The sequence below is a fragment of the Helianthus annuus genome, chromosome 1 (assembly GCF_002127325.2).
Source record: "Helianthus annuus cultivar XRQ/B chromosome 1, HanXRQr2.0-SUNRISE, whole genome shotgun sequence".
Lineage (NCBI taxonomy): Eukaryota > Viridiplantae > Streptophyta > Magnoliopsida > Asterales > Asteraceae > Helianthus > Helianthus annuus.
Window position 1 is genome coordinate 142,438,705 of NC_035433.2, and position 11,073 is coordinate 142,449,777.

Below are 11,073 nucleotides of genomic sequence, written 5' to 3' on the forward strand. Positions count from 1 at the left end.
CTAAAAAATATATTTTATTTTTGGTTCAATTTTCAGAAAATTTTATTAATAATTCCCAATAAATTCTTATTATATACAATTTATCTAAACAAAATTAAAATATACAAAAACAAATTAAATTAAACCAATATAAAATAACCCAAGAATATAAATTACCAAGGTTTTAAAGTAACATAAATTTACAAAAGTTTCAAAGCAACATAAACTAGTGAAAAAGTATCCGGCACGTTATAGCGGGGTACATATTGGCACATTAGACGCTTTCATTAGTGCTCGAACAAAAACTTTTACAATAACCTTGCATCCGCTTCTTCTAATCAAATCAACAACAACTTGATGACAAATAGAGAATCTCATGTCAATCTGAAGTCGGACAAAATGACAAATAGTAGATTTCAATCGTTGTAGAGTTATGAAATAGAGGTAATTAACAATCTTCAGCAACTTGATGAGATCCAGAATCATCAGCATGATCGGCAAAGTGATCCAATATACGTGCGTGGCAAGCTTTCTCTAAAAAAGCTACGTACACAACCTTATAAATTGCTATTTCAATAAAAAAGCATAAGGGGTTTCAAAATTTCGATGCTATAACATTAGCCATTAGCCATTGAATAGAAAACTGCAAGAGAGAATAAGAGATATACTATACATACCTTAACTAAGAGCGGGTGCTTCATCGATTTACCTGGTATATCCCATAACTACATCACGGAATCTCATGTCAGGGTCAACAATCACCTGTAAATTCCCATACAACAGAAAAATTAAGTGTTTATGAAAATATAGAAAATATATCAAGTCACTACTAATAATTTTTTAAATAAAAATGATCTAAGGAGTTAAAGGATTGAAAATACACTTAAGGCCACAATGAAACCATTTCTCCTATTTGACCCATTTCCTTTTTAGCTAACATATGTTTGATCCATTATATATGAAGTATACCGCAATTGACTCATTCCTAGGTAAATGGAATGAAAATGTCACGTTAAATAAAACATACATTCTACATACCAGCAAAATCATAATGTGGTTGTCCTTACCGTCAAGCCAAACATCATTTGTTCGACCCGTTGCTGACGGCAACATCATAATATACGAGTGGCGTCAATAGCATCACAACAATTTTAAAGCCTCTAATATTCTCAAATTTGGATTTCATCTGTGTGAATTCCTCTTATGTTGTCAGCCATTGGAGGTGGTGGAGGAGCCCACATTGTTCAATTAACAAACCAAACTTTCAAGTACAAAAATGTTCAGAATTTTGTATTATGAACCAAGAGCTAAAGTAAATTGATGACATAAGAGCCAAGGTTGATTCAAAAAAAATAAGAAAAAAAATCATTCATCGCCATTTAAACCAAAATCTTTTTACACAATCATCATCTTTAGAACTGGCAAAATCATCCAAGCAAATAAAACTTCAAAAAAAAAAAGACCTTCAAAATCCAACCTCAGTTACTTCATAATCTAACCTCAAACCCTATATAAATCCAGTAAAATCATACAACATACCATTTAAAACAAACTAAATCAAACATTTAAGAATATCTTCAGCATAATTACAGTTCAATCTAGCCAAAACTTTCAACTAATTCTAGCAAAGTTCATAATCTAAACGAGATATACTCGAATTTCAACAATCAACAAAAACATAAAAATTCATACAAAACAAATAAAACAAAAGTAAACATGTAATATCCAAAAAAACGACAAATCTAGGTCAAAAAAGGGGGAAATTTACGGAGAGAAAAGGGGTTGATTCCCCGGGATAAAGATTGAGAACGATGACACCCATGGCTGTGCCCTCGTACCTTCTAGAGGATCTCTGCAACATAATAATATCAGGATAATAACAAACCAATTTCAAACACTATTAGTCTTTCAAAGATTTCAAATCCCCGACAATCTTGACTACACACATATATAGTACAGATACACACACAATCCGATAACATACACATTAAGAAGGTTAGGGGTTTTCATCACCTCTTCAAATGTGTTTAGGAACCGTGATGTTCGATTAGAGTTTAGGGTTCGTCGATTAGGGCGAAACCATGTGAGGTTGAGGTGGTCGTGGATTGCGTCCAGTCTTCGGCTGGATGGCTTCGAGGTTCAGCAGGCGGCAGACAGACGGTGGAGAGGAGAGGTGTTTGGAAGATGAGAGGAAGTTTTGGGGTTTAATTTCTTTGTATACCGGAGGGAAGTGAATTTTTGTGGGGGGAATTTGGGGTTTAATTTTTTGGAGATGGAGGGAAATGAATTTCAGTGGGGAAAATTAGGGACAATAAGTGCGGTCAACCACCTGCGCATCAAATGATGCATGTGAAGCCATAAAACCACTAAAAAAGCCAAAGAATCACCCAAAAGATGCGGTTTGAAGGGTGACCCGCACCTTTTAGCAATAGCCATTCGCATCTTTTGCTCTCTTTTGTACTAGTGTTCACTCGTACCCGTAGGAAACTATAAATAGGGATAGTTAGATTCATTTGTAACTTACACACTCTCTCATTCATTCACTTGTACATACATTCAAGATTTGTATTTATTCAGAAATAAAGGTTAGTTTGTGTTTATTTCATTCATTGTGATATTCATTGTTCATTATAAGATTCTGGGCAACAGTGGTATCAGAGCCTAGGGCTCAAATTCGTTTCGGGAAGATAATCATCAGGCGGGTGGTTGAATTCCCTGACAATTCTGATCACGCAGGAGGCGTTGATTGGGTTGTTCTTTGTTAAGTTTTAACATCAATCGCATCAAGCGGGTACGATTGTTGTTCGTTCGTTAATCGTTCATCAGGAGGGTGTTCGATTTTTATCTGATCATCACTGAGGGTGTTCAGATTCTGAGTTTTTTTTTTTTTTTTGTTAATTTAAATCACGGCAAGAGGCTACGATTCGGGTTAAGAAGACGGAAGCAAATCTGAGAAGTTTGTATTCCGGTTTGAAGAAGCAATCGCAAATCTGAGAAGTTTGGGTTGTTAAAGACACAAAATCTGAGAAGTTTTGTGATATCAAAGCATCAAGAGGGTGTTCGGTTGAAAAGTTTAGTCGCAAATCAAGCGGGTTTGGGGCTGTTTTTGTTTAGAGAGTCGCGAATCAAGAAGAAGAAAAAACGCAGCCAAGAGGGTTGTTAAGAAAAGTCAGAAAACCGTGCGGAGAATCACGATAAGAGAAGTCGGTCGGTTCTCAAATTCCAGGTTCTACGTTCTATTTTTCTGGAATTTATATAAGGTTTAGAAATTGGTTTTGATTCCACGTTAGAAAGTTAGTGTGAATTTTTGGAATCATAGACTTCGGTTTTAGGAGAAAACCAAAGTTTAGAAAGTGAAAATTGTTGGAAAGGAAATTATGGCGGATTCAGGAGGAGCCTCTCCGTCAAACGCGGTAGCGATTAAAGATGGTAGTTCGTTCTCCCAGTTTCAGTGTCCTATTTTAAAGTCTACAAATTATACGGTATGGGCAACCCGTATAAAAACCATTTTGAGGGCAAACGGTTTATGGGAAATGATAGAACCAAAAGAAAATACGCAAGCGGATGAAAAGAAGGATATGATGGCGACCGCTTATTTATTTCAAGCACTACCGGAAGATATGATAATACAAGTTGCAAGTTGCAAGAGTGCAAAAGAAATTTGGGATGCATTAAAGACTAGGCACGTCGGTGCAGATCGAGTGCAAAAGGCACGTCTTCAAACGCTGAAAACAGAGTTTGAGATGTTAAAGATGAAGGAGGAAGACACTATCGATTCGTTCACTGCAAGACTAAATAGCATTGTCACGAGGGCAAGTGGTCTTGGATCAACTTTTGATCAACCAACTTTAGTACGGAAACTTCTGAGTTCTGTACCAAAAAGGTTCGTTCAAATTGTTGCAACCATTGAACAATTCGCTGATTTAGAAACAACGACGCTAGACGAGACAATTGGAAGGTTGAAAACCTATGAAGAAAGGACCGGTTTGGTGGATGAAAACCCGGTATATAATCAAGAGAAACTTATGTATACGCGACGCGACAAGAACTATGGTCGTGGAAGGCGTTTTGGGAAGAATGGACAAGGAAGGTTCAACTCATCGCAAGACAAATGGCGTGATGGAAAGTTCAAACAAGAAGATGATGATGAAGACTCATCACATGATGCTTACAAGAGTAGAAGCAGCCAAAGGAAGTTTGGGAAGGATTTAAGCAAGATAAAATGCTACAATTGCCAAAAGTTTGGTCATTATGCCTCAGATTGTCCTGAATCAAATCAAAGAGAAGAAGAAACAAATCTGGTGCAGGAAGACGAGGAACCAACTCTTCTAATGGCAATCAAAGAAGACTGCAATGATCTACTTCAACAAGCACATGATGGCAAGCAAGACATGGAGAAAGATCAAGGTGCAACTTAAGGATGTTCGAGATTAGGGGGGTGAATGAAATCATAATCTCTTCACATCCTATATAAGTATTAGGGTTTATTATGTAATTAGTTAAAAGTTAGATAGATAGTTTAGATTTATTATTAAGTGGCGGTTATGAAGTTGAAGGACCAAAGTTGACAAAGTGGAAGTTGGAAACTTCCATCAATAACCGAATGGGTGTGTCTCCTACACACACCATTTCCGAACCGGTATCAAGGCAACAAGGAAAGAACGCAACTGTTGATCATGCGGACGAGAATCAACACACCTTTTCAAGTTCCAATCACAACCACACATCCAAGAGACATGACTTTTCACGAAGAGACACGTCTATTCACTCGTACCCGTAGGAAACTATAAATAGGGATAGTTAGATTCATTTGTAACTTACACACTCTCTCATTCATTCACTTGTACATACATTCAAGATTTGTATTTATTCAGAAATAAAGGTTAGTTTGTGTTTATTTCATTCATTGTGATATTCATTGTTCATTATAAGATTCTGGGCAACAGAGTCAAAAACCAACCTTCCGTTGTTGATCAAGAGCTTCCTGAACCATAGGATTCATGGCTGCATTGCACTCAACCATCTCGAACGTTTTCAGTATTTCAACAACATATTTATGCTGTGAAATGTGGATTCCCATACTTTTCTGCATGACTTCCAAACCCAGGAAGTATTTTATCCTTCCCAAAATCAGGGCCGGCCCATTAGGGTTTCTAATCTAAGCACATGCCTAGGGTCAAAAAAAAATCAAGGGCCTCCAATTTTTAAAAAGTTCTATATATTATATATTTATTAGCCCCAAATAAAAAACAAAAGTTAACAAGTTTTTAACTATAGGAACCCAGATAAATATTGTTTAGGAAAAAAAAGGCTCACATACACGACCCACATTCAAACTAAATTATAGACATAACTACAACAACCATCAACCATTCGACTCCATCCCAAACCTAGAAAAATAAATTTTATTTAAACATATAATATATCTATACAATACATATAACTTTCAAAAAAAATAACTTCGTCAACTATAAACTTTATAGTTTATAATTGTCGGTCCTAATCCCGGGTAAAGGAGGGTTTTATTGCTAAATATGCTGAAAAGAATAATTTTTCTAAAGGGCCGTTATTTCTTAGTTCGTTTAGGGTCTCCAAAAAAAAGGAACGGCCCTGCCCAAATCTCAAATCTGACATTTCAAATACCTTTATCATTGAGGTCTTTAGAGAGGAGTAGCTATTCCTGATACAATATGTCCTAGATGTGGGATAGCGGAAGAAGACCCGGACCACATCTTCGCTTCGTGTATTTGGGCAAGAAGTCTGTGGTGGAATGTTTTTGTTTGGCTTCGGCTAAAACCCCCTACCGAATACGTGAGTCTAAGCAGAATTTTGGAGGAGTTAAAGAGCAATCCAGGAAGCAAGATTTGGAAGAGAATTGTGTACACGGTCGCAACGGCAACTACGTGGAGGATCTGGCACGCTCGGAATATCAAAGTCTTCGAAAGTGCTTTTATTCCGGTGAAAAAGTGCTGGAACAAATAAAAGAGGATGTTTTTCTGTGGATTTGTAATAGGGCGAAAGTCGGTTCTCCTGTATGGGAGAAATGGGTTTGTTTCAATGTAGCGGACATGGTATAAGTCCCCGGTGTCTTGTTTTTTGTCCTTTTCTTTTGTCTTGTTGTTTTTCTTTGTTCCGCTTTGTTTCTTCTTTCAGTTCCTTGCTGGCCCTATATATTTATATATATAGAGTTGTTGCTGTTAAAAAAAAAAAAAGATCCTGCATCATTTCTTCACAGTTTCCAGTGTACGGCAAATCATCCACATATAAATTCACAAAAAGAGTACCTTTTTTCTTCCCTTTTGATGAACAAACTATGTTCCTTTTCACTTTTGCTTAATAAATGTTTGAGGGTCATTTTAGAATAGTTGAGGCATGGCATCTCCACACTATATAACAAGAATAGTTGACATACTAGACTAGTGTGCATGTGTGTTTAATTTTAGAAGTTTGGAAACATAATATAAACTATGTAGTGCCTTGTTATTTTTAAAGTCTCATATTGTGTGTGATGAGAAAAACCCAAAATAGTAACAGAACATAAGGTTTTGAGGTGTTACACATACGAACAACTAAATCAAGTTAGATAACCAATTTAACATATTTACATAACCAAAATCATCCAAAGACATGCACACACACACAAGTGTGACACTGGAGCACTAGTTTACATACTTACAAATTGCGATTTACAAAATATACTCCAAACACATACTCCATTTTCGGATTTGTAATAAAGAATCCAAGTACGAATACAATATACCTACAAATATATAAATGCATACATACCAATACAATCTACGTACTCAAATACATACATATATACACAAAATCATTATACAATTTGCATATAAGCAAATGTCAGTAATATTGTAGGAAAAATCCATCCCAAAATCGACACACAATCACATGTTACAAACGGTTCGACAAAGTGGCGCCAACAATGGTTGCGCTGATGCTGTGAGAGGTGACCGAGAATGATGATGGAGACGACTACAACAAATTTCCCTGTCACTAAAACTAATAAAAGCAATAAAGATGTTTAGCTATTATAACCATCTAGATTTAGAGATTGTGTAAAACTTTGATTTTCGTTAGTTTATTTTTTTATTATATAATTCTTATTTTTTATCAGTAATAATTCAATTTCTTACAAGAATTCTGGTCTTGGTATTGATTTTGATTTTGATTTATATTTATATTTATATTCGAGCATGATTGTAAAGATAATTAAATTTTTAATCAAATGATATATAAAATTTAAGTTTACAAACTTGTATTAAAAAATAAATCAAATCCAAGAGGGGCGTAAAATACTTCAAAAAAAGAAAGAACTTATAGTACGTAATTGATATTGAGTTTATTAATTCTATATAAATATAATATAATATTAACACTAGCTAGTTGGTCACTTGTTGAAAAAAAAGAACATTTTATTAAAAAATAAATCAAACCCAAGAAGGGCGTAAAATACTTCAAAAAAGAAAGAACTTATAGTACGTAATTGATATTGAGTTTATTAATTCTATATAAATATAATATTAACACTAACTAGTTGGTCACTTGTTGAAAGAAAGAACATTTTAACTCTATAATAGTGACTATTTAATTGTTTTAGCATAAATATATTATATTTTTGCATGGTCAAAGACTCAAAGGAAATTACCCCCAAAACACAAGAAGAATTAAAACACATACGAGGTCAAATCCTCGTGTTCATATATGTTCCCAAAATCTGACCCAAGACACTTTCAAACTCCTAAATCAAAGTACTAAGTTAATAACACGGTATCTTATAATTACTTCATTTCTGAAAAACTATAAATACCAAAAGCCATAATCTCATCTTCAACCATACAATTTAATCATTTTCTTTAATGGAGTTTACAAATATCCCACAACCCACAAGACCCATATCATATTCAAATCTTACATCGTTTAAATATTCAATACCAATCTCGCAACAATCAGATCCGATTGACCTTCACATTTCTGAACCAGATGGCGACGAAGACGAATTATTTGGCGAGCTAACTAGAATTCTTTTTGAATGTTTAGAGAGGGTGGATAACGTACCAAAGCGTTTGCTGCTTTGTAAAATATTTTTGGAGCTCGAAAAAGAAAGCGAAATAGAAAGCTTTATTGTGGAAAGGCTCAAGCATTCACAAGTTAAAATGATATCTGACTTTTTAGAAAGATATGATCTAGAGGGTTCAACCGGTCAGATTGGTGAAGATGAAGTAAAATATGATCAACATGAGACGGTAAGTAGAGAATTTAAAGAAGATTCGACGGAAGTTGGCACAACTGGTGGATCGAAATCAGAGTCCTCGCATAAACTCGAAAGGTTCAAAGTGAAAACCATAAAGATTTCTGGTGGTTTGATCAAGAAATAAGTTGGATGGACACGGATATGGTTGTGTATCATTGTGATAATGGTAATACTCTCTTGTCAATTAAGAGAGATTGAATTGTATTATATACTCAAAATACAAAGCAATAAAATAGGAAAGAAATAATTACAATTGAATATACAATAAACAGTATTTGACTAAATGAGCAATCAAAGGAGATAATCTTGCACAGGAAGTTATAGACTTTTATCCCCCTTCAAGCGAAACGGTGGCGGATGTACTCGAAGAAGATCCCGAAAATGTTCGAACTGGGGTCGAGGTAAGCTTTTGGTGAAGATATCCGCAAGTTGGAGCTTGGTTGGAATGAATTTGGTATGAAGTTTCCCAGACATAACTAGCTCGCGAACAAAATGGTAATCCAAATCTATGTGTTTAGCTCGCTTGTTTGAAACTGGATTCTGGGACATAAATAAGGCACTCCGAATATCACACAGAAGAGTGGGACGAGAGGGAGGAAGTGCATGCAATTCCTGTAGAAGGTGAGTAATCCAGACAATTTCTGCAGCTGCATTCGCCATCGCCCGATACTCCGATTCACAACTGGAACGAGAGACAGTCGGTTGTTTCTTCGCACTCCATGATACCAAGTTACCACCTAAGAATACCGAGTAGCCATATGTTGACCGACGTGTTTCGATGCATCTAGCCCAATCCGCGTCCGAGTAGCCCAATATTGAAGAGGAAGTGGGTCGTGTAAACAGAAGACCATGAGACACAGTTCCCTTGATGTACCGCAAAATCCTTTTGACCAATTGAAAATGCTTCTTAGTTGGAGCATGCAAATGTTGACAAGCCTGATTAACGGCGTACGCCAAATCCGGACGAGTAATTGTTAAGTACTGTAGAGCACCGACAATAGATCTATAAAATGTGGGATCATGGTAGGGAACGCCATCGGCTAAAAAGGAATCCGTTGTAGAGAGAGGAGTAGGAACGGGCTTGGCATCGGTGAGTCCGGCACGAGTGATTATGTCGTTGGCATACTTGGTTTGAGTCAAGGACAAGCCGTCACGTGAGTGAACGACTTCAAGACCAAGGAAATAACTCAAGGAACCGAGATCTTTAATTGCAAATTCCTTATGTAGACGGTCGGTGAACGCACTAAGTAAAGAGGGTTTGTTACCGGTAAGAATGAGATCATCGACATAGACGAGAAGGTACATCAGATGATCGCCTTCATGAAAAATAAAAAGCGAGGGATCGGCACGACTACATTTAAACCCATACGATTGAAGGAATGAGCTCAAGCGTTGGAACCAAGCTCGGGGAGCTTGTTTTAGGCCATAAAGAGCCTTATTTAGTTTGCACACATGATTCGGATGGAGGGAGCTGACAAAACCGAGTGGTTGTTCCATGTAAACGGTCTCAGATAAGGAGCCGTTGAGAAAGGCGTTGTTAACATCCAGTTGGCGAAGTGGCCAACTATTGATGACGGCTAAGGATAAGACAACACGGATTGTGGAGGCTTTGACAACGGGACTGAACGTGTGAGTGAAATCAAGACCCGGAATTTGAGTAAACCCTTGAGCAACGAGTCTCGCTTTATACCGATCTATTGAACCATCGGAATTGTATTTTGTGCGAAACACCCATTTGGAACCAACAACATTGTCGGATGAGGGACGAGGAACAAGGGTCCAAGTGCCATTAGTTTGAAGAGCTCGTAGCTCACTATGCATAGCATCCATCCAATGTTTGTGTTTAGAAGCACCTTTGAAACCGGTAGGATCGGTGGTGGTAAGAAGTGTAGAATGAAGAGAGGAATGCATAGCATGAGCAAGGTAAGAGGTGTGTTTGGGATTTGGTTTGAAGGTGCCGACTTTGGAACGAGTGAGCATAGGATGAGAGGCATGGGTGGAGGAGGAGATTTGCGGAGGTTGGTGGGATGGAGGGTCAGGTGGAGGGGCTGAGGTAGGAGCCGAAGGTGAGTCAGTGGGAGGTGGAGATGTGGGAGGTGAAGGTGTGGAAGGTGAATGTGTCGGAAATGGAGGGTCAGTAGATTGAGGAGGTGAAATAGATTGAGGTTTGCAAAGGGTGCATGGAATGGAAGAAGTATGTAAAGTGGTCGAAGGTGTTGGATTAGTGGGAGTCTGAGGAGAAGGAGGTGGAGTAACAATGGGAGCATGTTCATGAAAGGTAGATAAGAAAAGATTAGCAATGTTGGTGTGAGAAGTGGTATCTTTATAAGGGAAAAAATGCTCATCAAACCGGGCATGACGAGTGACATATACACGGGAGGAAGCCGGATCAAGACACTTGTAGCCTTTGTATTGTGCCGCATAGCCCATGAAAATGCAAGGAATGCTTCGAGGAGCAAGTTTATGAGGAGCATAATCCCGTAGATAAGGATACACGCAACAACCAAAGACCCGAAAATTTGCATAATTGGGCTTGTGAGAATAGAGAAGTTCAAAGGGAGACTTGTCGCCTAGAACTTTGGTGGGTAGACGGTTTATTATGTAGGTGGCGGAACTGAAAGCATCAACCCAATAGTTGATAGGAACACGAGCATGAAAGAGCATGGCCAAGCCTGTTTCGACTATGTGTCGATGTTTTCTCTCGGCACGACCATTTTGTTGGGCGGTGTACGGACAAGATAAGCGATGAAAGGTGCCGTTGGCATCAAAAATCTTGCGTACGTGTTGATTAACGAATTCCGTACCACCATCACTTTGAAAAACTT

General features: G+C 37.4%; 1 long non-coding RNA gene across 2 annotated transcripts; it reads right to left on the reverse strand.

Annotated features, from left to right (window-relative positions):
• Positions 1–119: 119 nt before the first annotated feature.
• On the reverse strand, positions 120–2,275 carry LOC110882765. Of its 2 annotated transcripts, XR_004864100.1 has the most exons (4): positions 1,047–2,275; positions 861–964; positions 657–741; positions 120–522 (listed from the first exon to the last, which is right to left on the reverse strand). It is a non-coding gene; the product is annotated as an uncharacterized LOC110882765 (long non-coding RNA). The 2 variants fall into 2 exon arrangements; XR_002560209.2 differs by having other exon boundaries at positions 861–2,263.
• Between the last annotated feature and the right edge of the window lie 8,798 nt (positions 2,276–11,073).